Genomic DNA, 21,435 nt, shown 5'->3' on the forward strand with positions numbered 1-21,435 from the left:
AGCCGAAGGACTAGCTTCCCCTATTAGAAGAAACAAAGACCTCTCTTGCCTCCAGAGAAACACCCCACAGAAATAGCAGCCCCCCACATGTAATGACGGTGAAATGAGAGGAAAGCACATACGTAGTAATGAAAACAGATTCAGCAAAATGAGGCCCGCTAAAACTAGATAGCAGAGGATACAAAAGTGAACTGCGCGGTCAGCGAAAAACCCTACAAAAAACCATCCTGAAATTACCTGAACTCATGTGCCAACTCATGGAACATGAGGAGTAATATCAGCCCACTAGAGCAACCAGCAACAAGGAATCACATAACTGCAAGCTGGACAAAAACAAAAATAAAGCAAAACATGGAACAGGAAAATCAAAAACTTAGCTTGTCCTGAAGATTACTGAAGCGGAAAGCAGAGGTAACAAGACACACTGATTACATTGATCGCCGGCGAGGAAATGACAAGAAAGCCAGGTTAAATAGGAAACTCCCATATCCTGATAGAACAGGTGGACACCAGAGACCGCAGAGAACACAAGTCACCCAGTACCATCTGTAACCACCAGAGGGAGCCCAAAAACAGAATCCACAACAGGTAGTTAGCTCTTAGGCTGTGACGAGATGCCTAGGCCGAGTTAGGAGCATTCCACGGCTGCTTCTAGTGTTGTGTTGAGCTTAGGGACTGCGGTCAGTATAGTTGCCACCTGCTCAGAGCTAGACGCATGTCGCTCCCTAATCACCAGATTATAACACACAAGTAGCTCAGTAACCAGACGAACCAACTCTCGAAGAATTCTCCCATCAACAGATGTCATAGCCAGAGCGTTTTGGAGCGGACAAATCGGGATTTGGAAGCCATTCACTGCAGTCTGCAGGATATAATTCCCTGCTGCCCCGGAATCCACATAGGCAGTCTTGATAAACTGGGATTCACCGGTTGTCATGGCCACAATAGTATTCAGGGATTGAGAGGTATCTTTTCCATCTAGGAAGGCCTCTCCTACCGACCCTAGAGGCTGGAGTTTCCCGGACTTCACCGGACAGGCGCAAATAAAGTGGCCTATGACTGCACAATACAGGCATTGGGCTTTAGCATGATGATCCCTTGGTTGCTGACTGGCAAGGGCAAAGAGGTCGACCTGCTTGGGTTCCAGTGAGGTCACGACAAAAGAGGGTGGAGGAACAAGTGGTCTTTGAAAGGATGGAGCCAGGGACGCGATCCTCTTTCACGTGCCATCTCATGGGCATGCTCTTGGAAACGAAGGTCTATATGGATGGTGAGGGAGACCAGGCCATCAAAGGTAGTTTGTAGGTCAAAACTAGCCAGCTCATCCTTAATGTTTCCAGAAAGCCCCTCCCAGAATATTGCCACCAATGCTTCATTATTCCAACTGAGTTCAGATGCCAGAGTACGGAAGCGTACCACATATTGTCCCACAGATGAGTTGGGCTGGTGTAAGCGGAGAAATTATTTTTATTATTTATATAGCACCATTAAATCCATGGTGCTGTACATGAGAAGGGGTTACATCAAAATACAAATATCACTTACAGTAAACAAACTAACAATGGCAGACTGGTACAGAGGGAAGAGGACCCTGCCCTTGCGGGCTTACATTGTACAGAAATTCTATCTTTGTTCAGTCTGACAGGAAGTGATGAGGAACGAGTTCAAAATGAAGCCAGCACTGATTGATGAACCGCAGCAGAGCTTAGGATTGCCGTCAAAGCATGGTGGAGCTGCGAGTCGGCGACCTGAAGCTCAAACTATGCAGACTGACAGAAGTTTCCAGAGAAGACACAGCTGCATGAAGGTGGGGAGACTCGGGAGAGATGTTTAAAGCCTCCAACTTTGTAGTCAGGGACTGCAACTGCATTGATAATTTCTCCTGTATGCTTTTCTGTCGGCAGAGCTCTTGGTACATGATCTGATCCAACAGGATCCAGGATCAAGCGGGATCCATGACCTGAGCAAACTGTCACGGTCGTGGTTTGTGGAACCACTGTGCCATGGACCATGGAGAGCCAGGAGGAGCGTGACTAAGCAAGCACCTGGCTTTTCATTAGAGCCTCTGATGATGAGGTTAGACTTGACTCCCTATGAACGCCAGGTGCCTCTCCAGGACAGACCAATGGATGCACAGCAGCTGGACTCTGAGCACAGACTGAATGGAGCAGCAGGCAGAGCTTGTATCAAAGTGCAGCAGACCAAGTTTATAACCGAGTGCAACAGACAGAGTTTGTGTCAAATTGCAGCAGGCAGGAATTGCTTCAGAGTGTACCAGGCAAGATTTGCACCAGGGTGCAGCAAACAGGATTTTAACTGGTATGCAACCTTACACAACATAGACTGTAAGCAGGAAGGTTGCTCAGGCACCTCCCCAGTGGGGAGGAAGCAATGTATACATACTGCAGCACAGCCATTGGCTGGGGAGGAAATAGCAAGTGCAAGCGCTGGTCCTTTAAGAGAGCGGAAGCATGTGCACGTGTACACTAATGACATGGCTAGTGGCCTGGCTGGAAACTCTGCTAGGAGCATGCAGAGCATGAGAAATGGGAGAACCGACTGCAGCATGGGGGAGTGAAGTGACACACCAGGAGCCCTGCCTGTCACAGCAGGGATCCGACGTGGTGCTAACACAAATTTTGCCCCCTCAAAAAAAACTTGAAAAAAATCGCATTGCTATTGTGATACTGCAACTCTTTTGAGCTGTGAAATATTCATTTATCGTGCTACAGTTGGGACTCAAAAGCCCATCCCAAATAAATTGTTTGTTAAAAAAACACATTGCTATATTGATATTGCAGTCTTATACATCCATCTGAATTGGGATAAATTTAGTGGCATTGTAATATTGCTATATTGATACTGCAGTCTTATTAATCCATCTGAATTGGGCTTATTTTCGGGATTACATTCATGGCATTGTAATACTACAATTTTTTTATCAGTGAAATGTTATACTGCATTAAATATTCTGCAGTTGGGCCTCAAAAACCCCACAACGAGAAAACAATTGTTAAAAAAATTTGCATTGCTATATTAATACGACTGGCATTCTAATACTTCAATTTTTTGAACAGTTAATTTTATACGGCATTTATGATGTTACAGTTGGGCCTCAAAACGCACAAAAAAAAGTTTATTAACCCCTTTACCCCCAAGGGTGGTTTGCACGTTAATTACCGGGCCAATTTTTACAATTCTGACCACTGTCCCTTTGTGAGGTTATAACTCTGGAACGCTTCAACGGATCCCAGTGATTCTGACATTGTTTTCTCATGACATATTGTACTTCATGACAATGGTAAAAATTCTTTGATAGTACCTGCGTTTATTTGTGAAAAAAACGGAAATTTGGCGAAAAATATGAAAATTTCGCAATTTTCCAACTTTGAATTTTTATGCAATTAAATCACAGAGATATGTCACACAAAATACTTAATAAGTAACATTTCCCACATGTCTACTTTACATCAGCACAATTTTGGAACCAAAATTTTTTTTTGTTAGGGAGTTATAAGGGTTAAAAGTTGACCAGCAATTTCTCATTTCTACAACACCATTTTTTTTTTAGGGACCACATCTCATTTGAAGTCATTTTGAGGGGTCTATATGATAGAAAATACCCAAGTGTGACACCATTCTAAAAACTACACCCCTCAAGGTGCTCAAAACCATATTCAAGAAGTTTATTAACCCTTCTGGTGCTTCACATGAATTTTTTGAATGTTTAAATAAAAATGAACATTTAACTTTTTTTCACAAAAAATTTAATTCAGCTCCAATTTGTTTAATTTTACCAAGGGTAACAGGAGAAAATAGACCCCAAATATTGTTGTACAATTTGTCCTGAGCACGACAATACCCCACATGTGGGGGTAAACCACTGTTTGGGCGCATGGCAGAGCTCGGAAGCGAAGGAGCGCCATTTGACTTTTCAATGCAAAATTGACTGGAATTGAGATGGGACGCCATGTTTCGTTTGGAGAGCCCCTGATGTGCCTAAACTTTGAAACCCCCAACAAGTGACACCATTTTGGAAAGTAGACCCCTTAAGGAACTTATCTAGATGTGTGGTGAGCACTTTGACCCACCAAGTGCTTCACAGAAGTTTATAATGTAGAACCGTAAAAATAAAAAATCATATTTTTTCACAAAAATTAACTTTCGGCCCCCAATTTTTTATTTTCCCAAGGGTAAGAGGACAAATTGTACAACAACTTTTGGGGTCCAATTTCTTCTGAGTACGCTGATACCCCACATGTGGGGGTAAACCACTGTTTGGGCGGATGGGAGAGCTCGGAAGGGAAGGAGCGCTGTTTGACTTTTCAATGCAAAATTGACAGGAATTGAGATGGGACACCATGTTGCGTTTGGAGAGCCACTGATGTGCCTAAACATTGAAACCCCCCACAAGTGACACCATTTTGGAAAGTAGACCCCCTAAGGAACTTATCTAGAGGTGTGGTGAGCACTTTGACCCACCAAGTGCTTCACAGAAGTTTATAATGCAGAGCCGTAAAAATAAAACAAAACATTTTTCCCACAAAAATTATTTTTTTAGCCCCCAGTTTTGTATTTTCCCGAGGGTAACAGGAGAAAGTGGACCCCAAAATTTGTTGTCCAATTTGTCCTGAGTGCGATGATACACCATATGTGGGGGGAACCACTGTTTGGGCGCATGGGAGGGTTCGGAAGGGAAGGAGTGCCATTTGAATGCAGACTTAGATGGAATGGTCTGCAGGTGTCACATTGCGTTTGCAGAGCCCCTAATGTACCTAAACAGTAGAAGCCCCCCACAAGTGACACTATTTTGGAAAGTAGACCCTCTAAGGAACTTATCTACATGTGTGGTGAGCACTTTGACCCACCAAGGGCTTCACAGAAGTTTATAATGGAGAGCCGTAAAAATAAAACAAACATTTTTTCCCACAAAAATGATTTTTTAGCCCCCAGTTTTGTATTTTCCCGAGGGTAACAGGAGAAATTGGCCCCAAAAATTTGTTGTCCAATTTGTTCTGAGTGTGCTGATACCCCATATGTGGGGGGGAACCACTGTTTGGGCGCATGGGAGGGCTCGGAAGGGAAGGAGCTCCATTTGGAATGCAGGCTTGGATGGAATGGTCTGCAGGTGTCACATTGCATTTGCAGAGCCCCTAATGTACCGAAACAGTAGAAACCCCCCACAAGTGACACCATTTTGGAAACTAGACCCCCTAAGGAACTCATCTAGATGTGTTGTGAGAGCTTTGAACCCCCAAGTGTTTCACTACAGTTTGTAACGCAGAGCCGTGAAAATTGAAAAAAAAAATCTTTCCCCCCAAAATTATTTTTTAACCCCCAGTTTTGTATTTTCCCGAGGGTAACAGGAGAAATTTGACCCCAAAAGTTGTTGTCCAATTTGTCCTGAGTACGCTGACACCCCATATGTTGGGGTAAACCCCTGTTTGGGCACACGGGAGAGCTCGGAAGGGAAGAAGCACTGTTTTACTTTTTCAACGCAGAATTGGCTGGAATTGAGATCGGACGCCATGTCGCGTTTGGAGAGCCCCTGATGTGCCTAAACAGTGGAAACCCCCCAATTATAACTGAAACCCTAATCCAAACACACCCCTAACCCTAATCCCAACAGTAACCCTAACCACACCTCTAACTCTGACACACACCTAACCCTAATCCCAACCCTATTCCCAACTGTAAATGTAATCTAAACCCTAACCGTAACTTTAGCCCCAACCCTAACTGTAGCCTTAACCCTAGCCCCAACCCTAACTTTAGCCCCAACCCAAACTGTAGCCCTAACCCTAGCCCTAACCATAGCCCTAACCCTAACTTTAGCCCCAACCCTAACTGTAGCCTTAACCCTAGCCCTAGCCCTAGCCCTAACCCTAGCCCTAACCCTAGCCCTAACCCTAGCCCTAACCCTAGCCCTAGCCCAAACCCTAACCCTAGCCCTAGCCCTAACCCTAGCCCTAATGGAAAAATGGAAATAAATACATTTTTTTAATTTTTCCCTAACTAAGGGGGTGATGAAGGGGGGTTTGATTTACTTTTATAGCGGGTTTTTTAGCGGATTTTTATGATTGGCAGCCGTCACACACTGAAAGACGCTTTTTATTGCAAAAAATATTTTTTGCGTTACCACATTTTGAGAGCTATAATTTTTCCATATTTTGGTTCACAGAGTCATGTGAGGTCCTGTTTTTTGCGGGACGAGTTGACGTCTTTACTGGTAACATTTTCGGGCAGATGACATTTTTTGATCGCTTTTTATTCTGATTTTTGCGAGGCAGAATGACCAAAAACCAGCTATTCATGAATTTCTTTTGGGGGAGGCGTTTATACTGTTCCGCGTTTGGTAAAATTGATTAATCAGTTTTATTCTTCGGGTCAGTACGATTACAGCGACACCTCATTTATATCATTTTTTTATGTTTTGGCGCTTTTATACAATAAAAACTATTTTATAGAAAAAATAATTTTTTTTGCATCGCTTTATTCTCAGAACTATAACTTTTTTTTTTTTTTGCTGATGATGCTGTATGGTGGCTCGTTTTTTGCGTGACAAGATGACGCTTTTAGCGGTATCATGTTTATTTATATCTGTCTTTTTGATCGCGTGTTATTCCACTTTTTGTTCGGCGGTATGATAATAAAGCGTTGTTTTTTGCCTCGTTTTTTTTTTTTTTTCCTTACGGTGTTTACTGAAGGAGTTAACTAGTGGGCCAGTTTTATAGGTCGGGCCGTTACGGACGCGGCGATACTAAATATGTGTACTTTTATTGTTTTTTTTTTTATTTAGATAAAGAAATGTATTTAGGGGAATAATATTTTTTTTTTTTTCATTATTTAGGAATATTTTTTTTAATTTTTTTTTTACACATTTTGAAATTTTTTTTTTTACTTTTTTACATTGTCCCAGGGGGGGACATCACAGATCAGTGATCTGACAGTGTGCACAGCACTCTGTCAGATCACTGATCTGACATGCAGCGCTGCAGCCTTCACAGTGCCTGCTCTGAGCAGGCTCTGTGAAGCCACCTCCCTCCCTGCAGGACCCGGATCCGCGGCCATCTTGGATCCGGGGCTGGAGGAAGCAGGGAGGGAGGTGAGACCCTCGCAGCAACGCGATCACATCGCGTTGCTGCGGGGGGCTCAGGGAAGCCCGCAGGGAGCCCCCTTCCTGCGGGAAGCTTCCCTATACCGCCGGCACATCGCGATCATCTTTGAACGCGGTGTGCCAGGGGTTAATGTGTCGGGGGTGGTCCATGACCGCTCCTGGCACATAGTGCCGGATGTCAGCTGCGATAAACAGCTGACACCCGGCCGCGATCGGCGGCGCTCCCCCCGTGAGCGCCGCCGATCGCGCTGGACGTACTATCCCGTCCATGGTCATAGGGGCCCACCCCACCTCGACGGGATAGTACGTCCCATGTCAGAAAGGGGTTAAAATAATTGAATTGCCATATTGATACTGCAGTCTTATTTGTCCATCTGAATTGGGCTAATTTTGATGACATTGTAACAATGCAATTTTTTTAAGCAATTAAATTTTATACAGGATTTATTTTTCTACAGGTCAGCTTCTGAAACCCTGCCAAATATTTTTTGGCTAAAATATTGCATTGCTATATTGATCATGCAGTCTTAATTTTATATATCCATCAGAATTGGCCAAATTTTGCTGGCTTTCCAATACTGCAATTTTTTTGAGCAGTTACATTTTAACCAGCATTTATCATGCTTCAGTTGGGCCTCAAAAGCCCCCATAAAAAAATGTTTGTTAAAAAACAATCACATTGCTATATTGATACTGCAGTCTTAAATGTCCGTCTAAATTTTACAAATTGTACTGGCAATGCAATACTGCAATTTTTTTGAGCAGTGAAATGTTATTGTCATATGACATTTATCATTTTATAGTTAGGCCTCAAAAGCCCCCCAAAATAAAAAATTGTTTGTTAAAAACAATTGCATTGCTATATTAATACTGCAGTTGTATATGTCTGTCTGAATTGGGCAAATTTGCTGGCATTGTAATACTGCAATTCTTTTGAGCAGTTAAATTTTGTATGGAATTTATAATGCTACAGTTGGGCTTCAAAAGCCCCTAAAAAATAAAATTGCCTTGCCCTTTTCAAGCAGGGCATAAGCAGATCACATGTAGCGATGCCCAAATATTTGAGCAGCCACGCTTGCAAGAAAGCGAAGGTAGGAAAGTACAGCTACTGTTGAAATAGGTAGAGGATGATGATGAGACTTAATTGCCAACAATTAATAAAGGTATTATTATGTCAGCAAGACAGGAGGAGGACCAGAGTGCGGAATGGAAGACAAGATGGTGGACAATTAAGTCGCTGACGCAACCTATGAAGGTGATGTGAAGAGCGAGGACAGCAGCACACAGAGGATGGGATATGCAGCTCCACAACTGGCAGGAAGTGTCAGGAGAGTGGCCAAAAACAAAAGTCGGGCAAATGTTCCTCAGAGCACCAACATGGGTCAAGTTGCCAAGCCAAGGGATTGGTGTTATTAAGTCTGGCTATTTTTTAAAGACAGTCCAGTAAACTCAAGAAAGAGCATTTGCAACATCCGCCATGATAGCATCAGCAGTGGCAGCAAAACTACCAGCTTGACCACCACCAGCATGCTCAGGCACATGCAAGCAAAGCACCCAACTACTTGGGCTGATTGCCAGTATAAAGAAACAGTGTCTGCGGGTGACACCACTGCCTCTTCCCCTGTTTTACGTGAATGCCAATACCCTGTTCAATAGGCAAAGATGCTGCTCACCCTGCACCTGTCATTGCATACTTGCAACCACCATCAGCAACTCTGTTCACATCCTTATAACAGCACAACGTTTAGCTATCCCTACCCCAGACCTTGGAATGCAAGCATAAATATGCCGCCATTCATCCACAGGCTGCAATACTAAATGGCTATATTTCCAGACTGCTTGCCCTGGAAATGTTGCCATTTAGGCTTGTAGAGACAGAACTTTTCTGCATCCTCATGACTGCGGCCATCCCTTGGTACTCGGTCTCCATCTGCCACTATTTCTTCTGATGTGTCATTCCCACCTTACATGTGTACATGTCCAATAACATGAGCTGTTCACTGATTAATGCTGTGACTGTGAAGGTTCACTTAACCACAGACATTTGAACAAGTCCTTGTGGTCAGAGATGCTACATTTCCCTGACGGCACACTGGGTGAACATTGTGGAAGTCGGGATCCAGTCTGACCCTTGGATGGAACATGTGCTATTGACACCAAGGATTGCTGTCCCTAATTGAATCAGGGTTGACCCGATCTTCTACAGTACTGCTTGCACCTCCTGGTTGTCCTCCTCCTCCCCCTCCATCTCAGAAACATCAACATCATTCTCAATCTGGAAGCACTGCCTTGGTCAAGCAGTAACAAGCTCTGCTGAAGTTAAAATGCTTAGATGACAAACCACATAACTGATGTAGAGTTGTTGAAAGATCTAACAGACCAGACTCATCTATGGCTCTTGTCCCTAAAAATACAACCAGGTATGGTCATGTGTGACAATGGCCATCACCTGGTGGTAGCTCTGAAATTTGCTAACCTTGCAGACATAAAATGTTTGGCCCAGTGGTTCAGCGGTTTCTTAAATCCTACCCAGATCTGCCTGAGATACAATACAGACCAAAAGTTTGGACACACCTTCTCATTTAAAGATTTTTCTGTATTTTCATGACTATGAAAATTGTACATTCACACTGAAGGCATCAAAACCATGAATTAACACATGTGGAATTATATACTTAACAAAAAAGTATGACACAACTGAAATTATGTCTTATATTCTAGGTTCTTCAAAGTAGCCACCTTTTGCTTTGATGACTGCTTTGCACACTCTTGGCATTCTCTTGATGAGCTTCAAGAGGTAGTCACTGGCAATGGTCTTCCAACAATCTTGAAGGAGTTCCCAGAGATGCTTAGCACTTGCTGACCCTTTTGCCTTCACTCTGAGGTCCAGCTCACCCCAAACCATCTCGATTGGGTTCAGGTCTGGTGACTGTGGAGGCCAGGTCATCACTCTCCTTCTTGGTCAAATAGCCCTTACACAGCCTGGAGGTGTGTTTGGGGTCATTGTCCTCTTGAAAAATAAATGATGGTCCAACTAAACGCAAACTGGATGGAATAGCATGCTGCTGCAAGATGCTGTGGTAGCCATGCTGGTTCAGTATGCCTTCAATTTTGAATAAATCCCCAACAGTGTCACCAGCAAAGCACCCCCACACCATCACACCTCCTCCTCCATGCTTCAAGGTGGGAACCATGCATGTAGAGTCCATCCGTTCACCTTCTCTGCGTTGCACAAAGGCACTGTGGATGGAACCAAAGATCTAAAATTTGGACTCATCAGACCAAAGCACAGATTTCCACTGGTCTAATGTCCATTCCTTGTGTTCTTTAGCCCAAACAAGTCTCTTCTGCTTGTTTCCTGTCCTTAGAAGTGGTTTCCTAGCAGCTATTTTACCATGAAGGCCTGCTGCACAAAGTCTCCTCTTAACAGTTGTTGTAGAGATATGTCTGCTGCTAGAACTCTGTGTGGCATTGACCTGGTCTCTAATCTGAGCTGCTGTTAACCTGCGATTTCTGAGGCTGGTGACTCGGATAAACTTATCCTTTGAAGCAGAGGTGACTCTTGGTCTTCCTTTCCTGGGGCGGTCCTCATGTGAGCCAGTTTCTTTGTAGCGCTTGATTGTTTTTGCCAATGCACTAGGGGACACTTTCAAAGTTTTCCCAATTTTTCAGACTGACTAACCTTCATTTCTTAAAGTAATAATGGCCACTCATTTTTCTTTACTTAGCTGCTTTTTTCTTGCCATAATACAAATTCCAACAGTCTATTCAGTAGGACTATCAGCTGTGTATCCACCAGACTTCTGCACAACACAACTGATAGTCCCAACCCCATTTTTAAGGCAAGAAATCCCACTTATTAAACCTGACAGGACACACCTGTGAAGTGAAAACCATTCCTGGTGACTACCTCTTGAAGCTCATCAAGAGAATGCCAAGAGTGTGCAAAGCAGTCATCAAAGCAAAAGATGGCTACTTTTAAGAACCTAGAATATAAGACATAATTTCAGTTGTTTCACACTTTTTTGTTAAATATATAATTCCACATGTGTTAATTCATAGTTTAGACGCCTTCAGTGTGAATGTACAATTTTCATAGTCATGAAAATACAGAAAAATCTTTACATGAGAAGGTGTCTCCAAATTTTGGTCTGTACTGTACGTGTGAAAATACTCCACGTCAGTGCCCATTTCCGCAAGATGGCTAAAGCTGCCGCTGCCCTGGAAGTGCTGCAACAGCATTTACATCTTCCAGATCACCGACTGGTGTGCGATGTCACCACGCATTGGAACTCAGCATACATATGTTGCAAATGCTTTGGGAGTAGCAGAGGGCAGTACACCATGTTCCAAATTATTATGCAAATGACATTTTTCTCAGATTTTCCTAAATGGTCGTTGCAAATGACAGTCAGTCTAATAAAAGTCATCACCCGTTAGAGTATACATCGAATTTTATTGAAGAAACCTCCCAATGATAACAGTATAATCTCCAAAATGAATAAAAACTCAAAATGCACTGTTCCAAATTATTAGGCACAGTAGAATTTCTAAACATTTGATATGTTTTAAAGAACTGAAAATGCTCATTTGTGGAATTTGCAGCATTAGGAGGTCACATTCACTGAATAAAAAAGCTATTTTACTCCAAAACATCCTAACAGGCCAAGTTACATGTTAACATAGGACCCCTTCTTTGATATCACCTTCCCATTCTTGCATCCATTGAACTTGTGAGTTTTTGGGGAGTTACTGCTTGCATTTCTTTGCATGAAGTCAGAATAGCCTCCCAGAGCTGCTATTTTGATATGAACTGCCTAACACCCTCATAGATCTTTGGCTTGATGATGCTCCAAAGGTTCTCTATAGGGTTGAGGTCAGGGGAAGATGGTGGCCACACAATGAGTTTATCTACTTTTAAGCCATTGTCTCAGAGGTATTCTTTGCAGCATGAGATGGTGCATTGTCATGTATAAAAATGATTTTGCTCCTGAAGGCACGTTTCTGCTTTTTACACCATGGAAGAAAGTTGTCAGTCAGAACTCTATATACTTTGCAGAGGTCATTTTCACACCTTCAGCAACCTTAAAGGGCCCTACCAGCTGTTTCCCCATGATTCCAGCCCAAAACATGACTTCTCCACCTCCCTGCTGACGTCGCAGCCTTGTTGGGACATGGTGGCCATCCACCAACCATCCACTACTCCATCCATCTGGACTATCCAGGGTTGTTCGACACTCATCAGTACACAAGACTGTTTGAAAATTAGTCTTCATGTATGTCTGGGCCCACGGCAACCATTTTTGCTTGTGAAGACTGTTTAGGGGTGGCCAAATAGTAGGTTTTTGCACCACAGCAAGCCTTTGAAGGATCCTACACTTTGAGGTTTGAGGGACTTCAGAGGCACCAGAAGCTTCAAATAACTGTTTGCTGCTTTGTAATGGCATTTTGGCAGCTGCTCTCTTAATCCAATGAATTTGTCAGGCAGAAACCTTCTTCATTATGCCTTTATCTGCATGAACTCTATCTGTGCTCTGTTTCAGTCACAGATCTCTTCACAGTTTGATCATAACTTTTAAGCTTTTGTGAAATATATAATGTTTTCATACCTTGTCCAAGGCATTGCACTATTTAACGCTTTTCAGCAGCAGAGAGATCCTTTTTATTTCCCATATTGCTTGAAACCCGTGGCCTGCTTAATAATATGGAACATCATTTTTAAGTAGTTTTCCTTTCATTATAATCACCTGGAAAACTAATTATCACACACGTTTAAGATTGATTTCAGTGATCCATTGAGCCTTGAGACACAATACCATCCACAAGATTATTTGAAAAACAAAACAATCAAATCCTTTTGACACTTAAATCCAATTTGCATAATAATTTGGAACACAGTGTAGTTGAATACCATCTACACCATGCATATCGATATTCCAGTCAGTCTCCGCACATAAGAGCTGATGAGTGGGCATGAAAGTCTGACACCATGATCAGCATCACCATCCCACTTCTTTGTCTACTGAAATGCTCGCTGCTCACAATTAAAGAGGAGCATTTGCAGGCGGACCAAGTTGCGATGGAGCAAGAAACTATATACAGTTATGCTACACAGCCCAGCCTCATCTAATCTTCTCAACTCGGATAGGGTGAAAATGAGGAGGAGGAGCAGGAAAAACAGAAGCTGGTTGCATGCTCTACAGACGGTAGTACTCACAACACCTTCATCCTATCTATTCAGCATGGATGGAATGAAGACAAGGAGGAGAGGGAGGATGAGGAGGTGGATGAGGAGAAGGATGAGGAGGAGGAAGAGGAGGACTACATGTACAGTCATCCTGTTGGTGAGGACAGGGAAGTCTTGGCTGTTTTCACTCTGGCATACATAGCTGAGATTATGTTCTGTTGCTTTTCCTGTGACACTCATGTTGTACGCATTTTGGCCAACACTAAGAACAATAATTATTAAAAATGTATCATCTGACAATACTGGCGGCAGAGGTCACAGTTCCTTTGACAAGCAACGAGTGGAAACATGGGTCTATGCTTCAGGATTTCAGAATTTTTGTGTTGCCCTACCTTGAGCATTCTTTTATATATGTATAATCCCCAGGGGTAAATGTTTTTCAACCCCTAGATCTGGAATACTCACTGCTTAATAATGGGAAAAAAATGTTTTACAAGTCTCTCCAAGACGTCTCTTCAACGGGGTATTGGAGTGCCTCCTTCTAATTTTTGGCATCCTTTGCACTTAGTTCATACATTTTATCAGTGTAGGAAACCAATTCCTTAGTAATGGGAAAAAATGCTTCTCTGTGGATCAACATTCTAATTGAGAGAAAAAAATGTTAAACCAAAAGAGCCAATCTGTTCTATTAGTATATGTTCCTGTGCATTGTAGAGGGCTGTTCAGGTGGCCATCACATAAGGAGTTCTCACACTGCATGCAGGATTTCACAGCCAGGACAGGAGAGTTTGTACAGCAAGTTCAGAAGATCATGGTATCATCCATATCAGGCTGCGTAGATGCGAAACGCTCCACTATATTCCCAGCAGGGTTGATCAATTGACAGTCCTAGATGCTGCTACATTAAACTAATCACTTATTTCAGTGCTAATTAGAATAGATTCTATTCTGTTACAATAATACCGCTCTTATCTGCACTTTGTCTACAGGGAGTTGTTGCAGTGGGTATTACTTTTGACCAGCATCTAGTCAGGCATTATTGCTTTATAAATTCTAAGCCTTGCTGTTGCTTTTTTCATTTACTCATTGATCCATTCATGTTTTTTTACAGTCACTTGTACTCAGACATGCATCAAAGAAGGCAAATTTAACTGATTCAATGTGTCCATTCACAGTTTCTCTCTAGCATCTGTATGTAAGTGAAAAAAAACTAAATATAAATGAACTGGGATATAAACTAGAGTGCATGCAGTTTTTTTTTCTGTATTTAAGACATAGAGGTGGGAAACTTTACATTTACGCCGCTATTGCAGCTGGAAATAGCACTTCAAAGTTCCCGAGTACTTTTCTTCCATCTCTTTATTGGTGCTTATTTTAGTATGTATGGGGTCATTATTCTGCTGGATGACCCATGACTTTGGATGGCAACACAGGACTAAGCATATGGACTGAACTCGCACTGCAACTGAACCGTGTCAATCACACACAGTAACTAAACAGAGGCTGAGTAAAGATCCTTGACATGGGTTGAGCTTGCTCTGAAACTCTACTGTGCTAATCGCACACATGTAGGTAACAGATGCAAAGCTAATGGCTAATTGTCCCCACTGATGCTAGCTGTCTGCCTACGTGTATAGAGTGGTAGTGTCTCCACTCAGTTAGCCACACTTAAATAATACTAGCATACCTGCAAGTGCCATTAGGGGTCTTTTATGCAAAAGCCTCCACCCCCAAAACACTCACGCCCAGTCAGCCGAGACATCGCCCGCAGGCCAATCCGGAGCTGCCACATCACCAGAGCAGGAGATGTCCAACGACCAACAGGAAGGCACCACATCACGGACATGCTAAGTATGATGATTTCTGGACTTAGACTCCAGAGCGTCAAGCCGCAGCTGCCTTTTGCAGGTTACCATAAAGTTGGCTGGAGAGCCAGCAGTAAGAAAATGAATATTTCGAGCCTGACCAAGATCCTGGGACCGGCGTCTGTGCTGAGCAGTGCCTGCAGCGGCCGCAGAGGCAGATAGGGATGGGATCTATCCCGTGCAGCAAGAGAATCCCAATGCCTAATGCTTTGTGACCCAAAATACTTTGGGAATCTTTTCATTTAGTAACATAGTAAGGCCAAAAATAGACATTTGTCCATCCAGTTCAGCCTATATTCCATCATAATAAATCCCCAGATCTACGTCCTTCTACAGAACCTAATAATTGTATAAATGTATTTCATAAAGTCTTGAACACAGTCAAGGCACCCAGGGCCCGAGGCAGCAAAACAACCCCAAAATATCTTCGAACATCCATCATAATATTTGACTGTGACTACTGTTATCTTTTGTGTGTAAACCTCATGATGTGCTTTATCAAAAGACTGTATCTTGGACTCATCTGTCCACAAGACACCTGTTGGCATTCTAAAAGTAATGGAGGCCGCCTGCTGGCCCTCTATAAATTGCAAAGGCCACCTGCTAGTCCTCCAAATTTCAAACTTTACAGTATTAATACGAAAAAGACAATTTACCCGCCTCAGATGGATAAATTATGTTGTAGTAGCAATATAAGGTTATGAAAAGCATAGCCTTTGCTGGCCCTCCATAAATGCTTAGTGAGGGCTGCTGTCCCTCTAAAATTTAAAGTGAGCACCACTTGATGGCCCTCTGATACTAGTGAGGGCCACTTGATGGATGGCCTCCTAATCGCCCTGAAATAAAACAAAAAATGTGTGACTTTCACAGTGGCTCCTTCATAAATTAATCAAGATGTTCATGTCTCACACATCACATGGCCAGATAAGATATTAAAATGATAAATTGCATTTTCTGTAGAATTTTTTTTCACCATTTAAGTGCAGAAGTGCAAAAATGTAGCAAAAACACTACATGTGAACATAGCCCAAGGTGTAGAGGAACATTTTGTAAATTTTTTTTTATTTTGCCATATATAAAAGTTATTATCCTGGAAACATGTTTTTAACATTTTTTTCAGTCAGATCCATTTTAACTGCAGTTTTGTATGTTTTATTGTCAGTCAGTAAAAGTGTCGAAATACTCTGACAATATTGTTCCCATCAGCTACCTGGAATTCACATATGCTTCCAGGGATCTTCCCCATGCAGTTTCCATGCAATTTCATCCCTGTTTCCATCATTTTCAGCAATTTTTAGACCCCCTCCAGACCTCCAGGAAGGGGCCGCCAGAAAAATGGTTGAGTTTCTCATTGATTTTCATTATACCTATTATTCAGGTCGAGCTCCCGAGTATAACGATTTGCTCAACTCGAGTAACAAGTATCCGATCATTTTAGTGCTCGCTCATCATTAGTGACTTAAAAATGTGTGTCTGAGCAAAGGTCTGAATACTTTTGGCCATGTGATATTTCAGTTTTTCTTTTTTAATACTATTGTAAAAATGTCTATATTTCTGTTTTTTTCAGTCAAGATGGGGTGCAGAGTGCACATTAATGATAAAAAAAATAACTTTTTTTGAATTTACCAAATGGCTGCAATGAAACAAAAAGTGAAAAATTTAAAGGGGTCTGTTAGGTGTCGAGTTCCTGCTGCTGCACAGAGGGAATCTTGAACCATGTCCTCTGTGGTCTCCCATTTTTCCTCAGCTGCAGTGGAGTCTGCTCAGCAGAGACGTCGTTCCCAGCATCTGGCTCAAGCTGATACTGTGCAGCTTGTTACGGCTGCTGCCCCAGGTTCAGCCTTTGTAACCAGCATTAATCAGCGGCGAGCAGACGTTCAATGGACTAAGTCCTGCTTTTCATCTACTGAGCATGCCAGTGGGACGACCTCTCATTGGAGGTCGGAGGTCACATGCTCAGGTCCTGTAGAAGATCTGATTGGACCAATAGGAAGGTTCCGGAAGGCTACATCTATAAAGGGCTCACATGGCTGCTCAGCCATGCGCTAGTATAAACCTGTAATCGTGTGTGTGTGGTTGCATGCCTGTTCTGGTGATTGCTCCTTAATCATTCCCATTCCTAGAGTTGTTGAATGTTCACGAATGTTGGAGCTACCTAGTGCCTGACGGTGCTATCCTTAACACAAGAGCTTGATCCTTACTGCGCCTAACCAGCAGCGACCGCCAGTGTGGCGCCATACCAAATTAGAGCACTTTCCTAACCCTTGTAAGGGTGCTTAGTGGCGTCCGCCAGAGCGGTGCTGTATGCACTCTGTGCAGTAAACTTTAATTAGTCCTGACAACCGGTCAGTGTAGGGTGGGAACTCCCGCTTGATCTCAGCATCTGACTCAGGGCGCCCTCAGGTGCGGGCTCAAAAGCCACCAAGGGTTAGAGTGGGATCAATCACCAGCATAGTGGGGGTGAATTTCAGGGATCCCACTAGCGTCCATCTGCTGCACCCTGGGACCACTAACAGGGCACAGCGTTTCCTTAGTTTCCCTGTGACTCAGTGAAGAAACAGAGTTTGCATCAGTTCATACTGGGTGATGGAACCCGAGTTTAGTCTGGAGTAGTATCGCCATATAATGCCGCCATTACCTAGCAGCAGGTTTCATCTCTGCATGGTGGACCCCAGGCTGCGAACGCACCTTTTATTATCTTTATATTTATTTGGTGCATTCCGCCAGCCCTAACAGGTCTGAATACTTTCCGTACCCACTTTACATTTGAAAATTGCATTTAGCTACCTGAAGTCAGATACCTTTAAATAAAATCCAACCAATTGCCTCCAGAAGTCTTATAAATAGAAAATTAAGTCTACCTATGTGTAATTTATTTTCACTACTACTGCAGCTGTTCTTCAAGGCCTCAGAGGTTTGTTTAAAAACATTAGGGATGAAACAGTGTAATGAAAACCAAGAAACGTATCAGACAAGGATAAAGTTGTGGAAAATAGTAAAGCAGGGTTACGTTATAAACAAGTCATGGAGCACTGTACAATCCATCATTCCAAAATGGAACAAATATGGTACAACTGCAAACCTACCAAGACATGGCCATCCATGTAAACTGACATCCCATTCTAGGAGGGCACTAATCATAGAAGCAGCCAAGATGACACGGTCACTCTGGAAGAACTGCAGAGATGAGATTATGTTCACAGGACAATTGTACGTCACAAATCTGGCTTTTATGGAAGAACGGCAAGAAGAAAGCCATTTTTTAAAGGAAACCATAGGAAGACCCATTTGCATTTTGCAAATAGCCATGTACTGGACACATCTAGCATGTGGGAAAAGGTGAGACCAAAGTAGAACTTTTGAAGCTAAATGCAAAATGCTATGTGTGACATAAAACTACACTGCACATCACCTTGAAAACCCATCCCTATGGCAAACATGGCGGTGGCATCATCATGATCTGGGGATGCTTTTCTTCAGTAGGGACAGGAAAGCTGGTTTGAGTAGATGGTAAGATAAATGGAGCTAAGTATGGGACAATCCTGTAGGCAAACCTGTTAGAGGCTGTAAAAACTTAAGACCCGGGTATAGGTTCACCTTCCAGCAGGACAACAACCCTGAAAATAATCCCAATTCTAAAATGGCATGGTTTCCATCAAAGAATATTCATGTGTTTGAGAGGCTCAGTCAGAGTCCAGACCTAAATCCCATTGAGAATATGTGGCAAGACTTAAACATTTCTGTTCACAGACGCCTCCATCCAATCTCACTAAGCTAGAGCTAGTTTGCAAAGAAGAATGGGCAAAAATATCAGCCTCTAGATGTGGCAAGCTTTTAGAGACATGCCCCAAAATACATGCATCAGTAATTTCAACAAAAGTTGGTCCTACTAACTCAGGAGGACTGAATACAAGTGAGCAATACAAAATCACAATATTCAGAGTTATATTTTTTAAATATGTAGAAAGCTATGGATCATTTCCTTTACACTTTTCAAATGTATATTTTAAAATTATTGGAAAACCATGTATCATTTTCTATAGACTTCACAAATCCTTGCTACTTGTGTTGGTATATCACCTAGAATCCAAATAAAATGCCTTTAAGTTTGTGAGAGTAAAGTGAAATATTGTGGAAAAGTTCATGGAGTATGAATACTTTTTCAAGTCATTGTAGGTTGCTCACTAGAAAAGAGCGAGAAGACAGAAAATTTATAGCAACAATGAATAGAATGTTTAAATGAATGGATAAAAGGGATCGTATAGAACAAGCTATTCAGAAGGCAAAGGTAATTTGAAGAAACTATACATGCAAATTTAAAAAAGCAAACTTCTATAGCAATCCCTTTTTAATCTTGTTATTTATGAATATTTCCTTTTGATTTTGTAAAAGTTTTTTTTTTCTAAGTGATGCTTTTCTTTTTACTAGTACAGATCCATTAGCGGAATATGGTTGATGATACTTTTTTTGTTAGCAAAATACAACATAGTCCACATCTCTTTGTGAATGGTATGAACTCATCATAGAGGTTTTCATTTATGTGTCTCATACATAAATCTTCATCTCCCATCTGTTCAATTACTGACTCGATAAACCTAATTGAAATAGATAAAGCTTCTCTCAATAGAGCATCCGTGCGCGACTTATTTCAAGATCATGCAGACGAAGCTTCTCTGAGAAGTCACCTTCTTTATTACTTTGTCTAGGTGAGCTAAAGTACCGATAAGCCTGGTTGAACCAGATTTTGGGAAACTCAACAACTTAGGCAATCCTCTGTTATTAGGGTTTGCAAATCCCTTTGGTTGTTTAGAGCACATTGACAGCAGGATGCTGCGCACAGCACTTCTTTTACTATCTGAATTTGATAGTTCATCAAATGACAAGGTCCATTTGATCTAGAAGTGAATAGACTGCGCAATTTCATTATGGCATGGAGAGTATTGACAAGACTTCAACATATTAGCTTGATTTTGAATAATTAATAACCAATTATAATATATTGCATCTTCTGAAAATGTTTCCACTTATGAATAGTTTTCTATAATAAAAAATTAAACATCGATTTCAAAACACAAAATTATACAATTTAATAAATTAAACCTTGCAATATATTAAAATGGCAATCCCATCCAGAACCATAGATTTACATTGTTTATATGGCAGATATAATATTAACTCTGTAAAAAAAATGATCATTCAAAAAGACTGGAGTAAGAGGCCACATTAAGAACATTTTCGAAACAAGAGCAAAAAAGTAGAACAAGTCAACTTTCATACAACAGTATTTTGGTTAGCATTTAGCTTTATTATTTAAAGGGAACATGTCAGCAGGATTCTGAATAGTAACCTAAAGACAGTGTCAGGTTGGCTCCGTTATACTGATTACAATGATACCTTGGTTGATGAAATCCAACTTGTGGTTGTTGTTTATTCTTCATTTTCAGTTTTCAGTTAATGATATTTTTAGGCGCCGGGATTCTCCCGCTGAACAGGTTATATCCCTAGCCTTGTCTGCCTCGGCGGTCTCCCATTCAGACTCAGCTGCTGCATGTGCTGCTCAGCCTAGACATCGGTCCCAGTGTCTTGCTCAGGTTCATGGTTTACAGTTGGTTACTGCAGGCTCTCCAGCCAAGTCCTTTGTACCGAATGTTATTCAGCATTCTGTAATGCTGTAGATAAGCCCCCGATGTTACCTGAAAGAGGAGAAAAAGACGTTATATTATACTCACCCAGGGGCGGTCCCGCTGCTGGTCAGGTCAGATGGGTGTCTCCAATAAAGAAAAAGAACCCAGCACTCAACTGATGCTTTAGTGCAATTTTAATCGTAGTAGTACCCAATAAACGTTTCGGTCCTTGAATGGACCTTCGTCAGTAACGTACTGTAGAATAATAGAATAGACCGTATGGTCATAGGGTACAAAACAGCAGCTGGATTTTCCAGCTCAGTCTCCTCAGTACCGCTCCTATCTGACTCACACATAAGACGCTGCTGTTTTGTACCCTATGACCATACGGTCTATTCTATTATTCTACAGTACGTTACTGACGAAGGTCCATTCAAGGACCGAAACGTTTATTGGGTACTACTACGATTAAAATTACACTAAAGCATCAGTTGAGTGCTGGGTTCTTTTTCTTTATAGTCTATGAAGGTGTGGGAACCTAACCTAGCACCATTCTTCTCCAGTAGTGCACACGGTTTTTGTATCAGATGGGTGTCTCCAGTCCGCTGCGGCGCCTCCCATCTTCATTACAAGACGTCCTCT

Source organism: Ranitomeya imitator, chromosome 4 (genome assembly GCF_032444005.1).
Source record: "Ranitomeya imitator isolate aRanImi1 chromosome 4, aRanImi1.pri, whole genome shotgun sequence".
Lineage (NCBI taxonomy): Eukaryota > Metazoa > Chordata > Amphibia > Anura > Dendrobatidae > Ranitomeya > Ranitomeya imitator.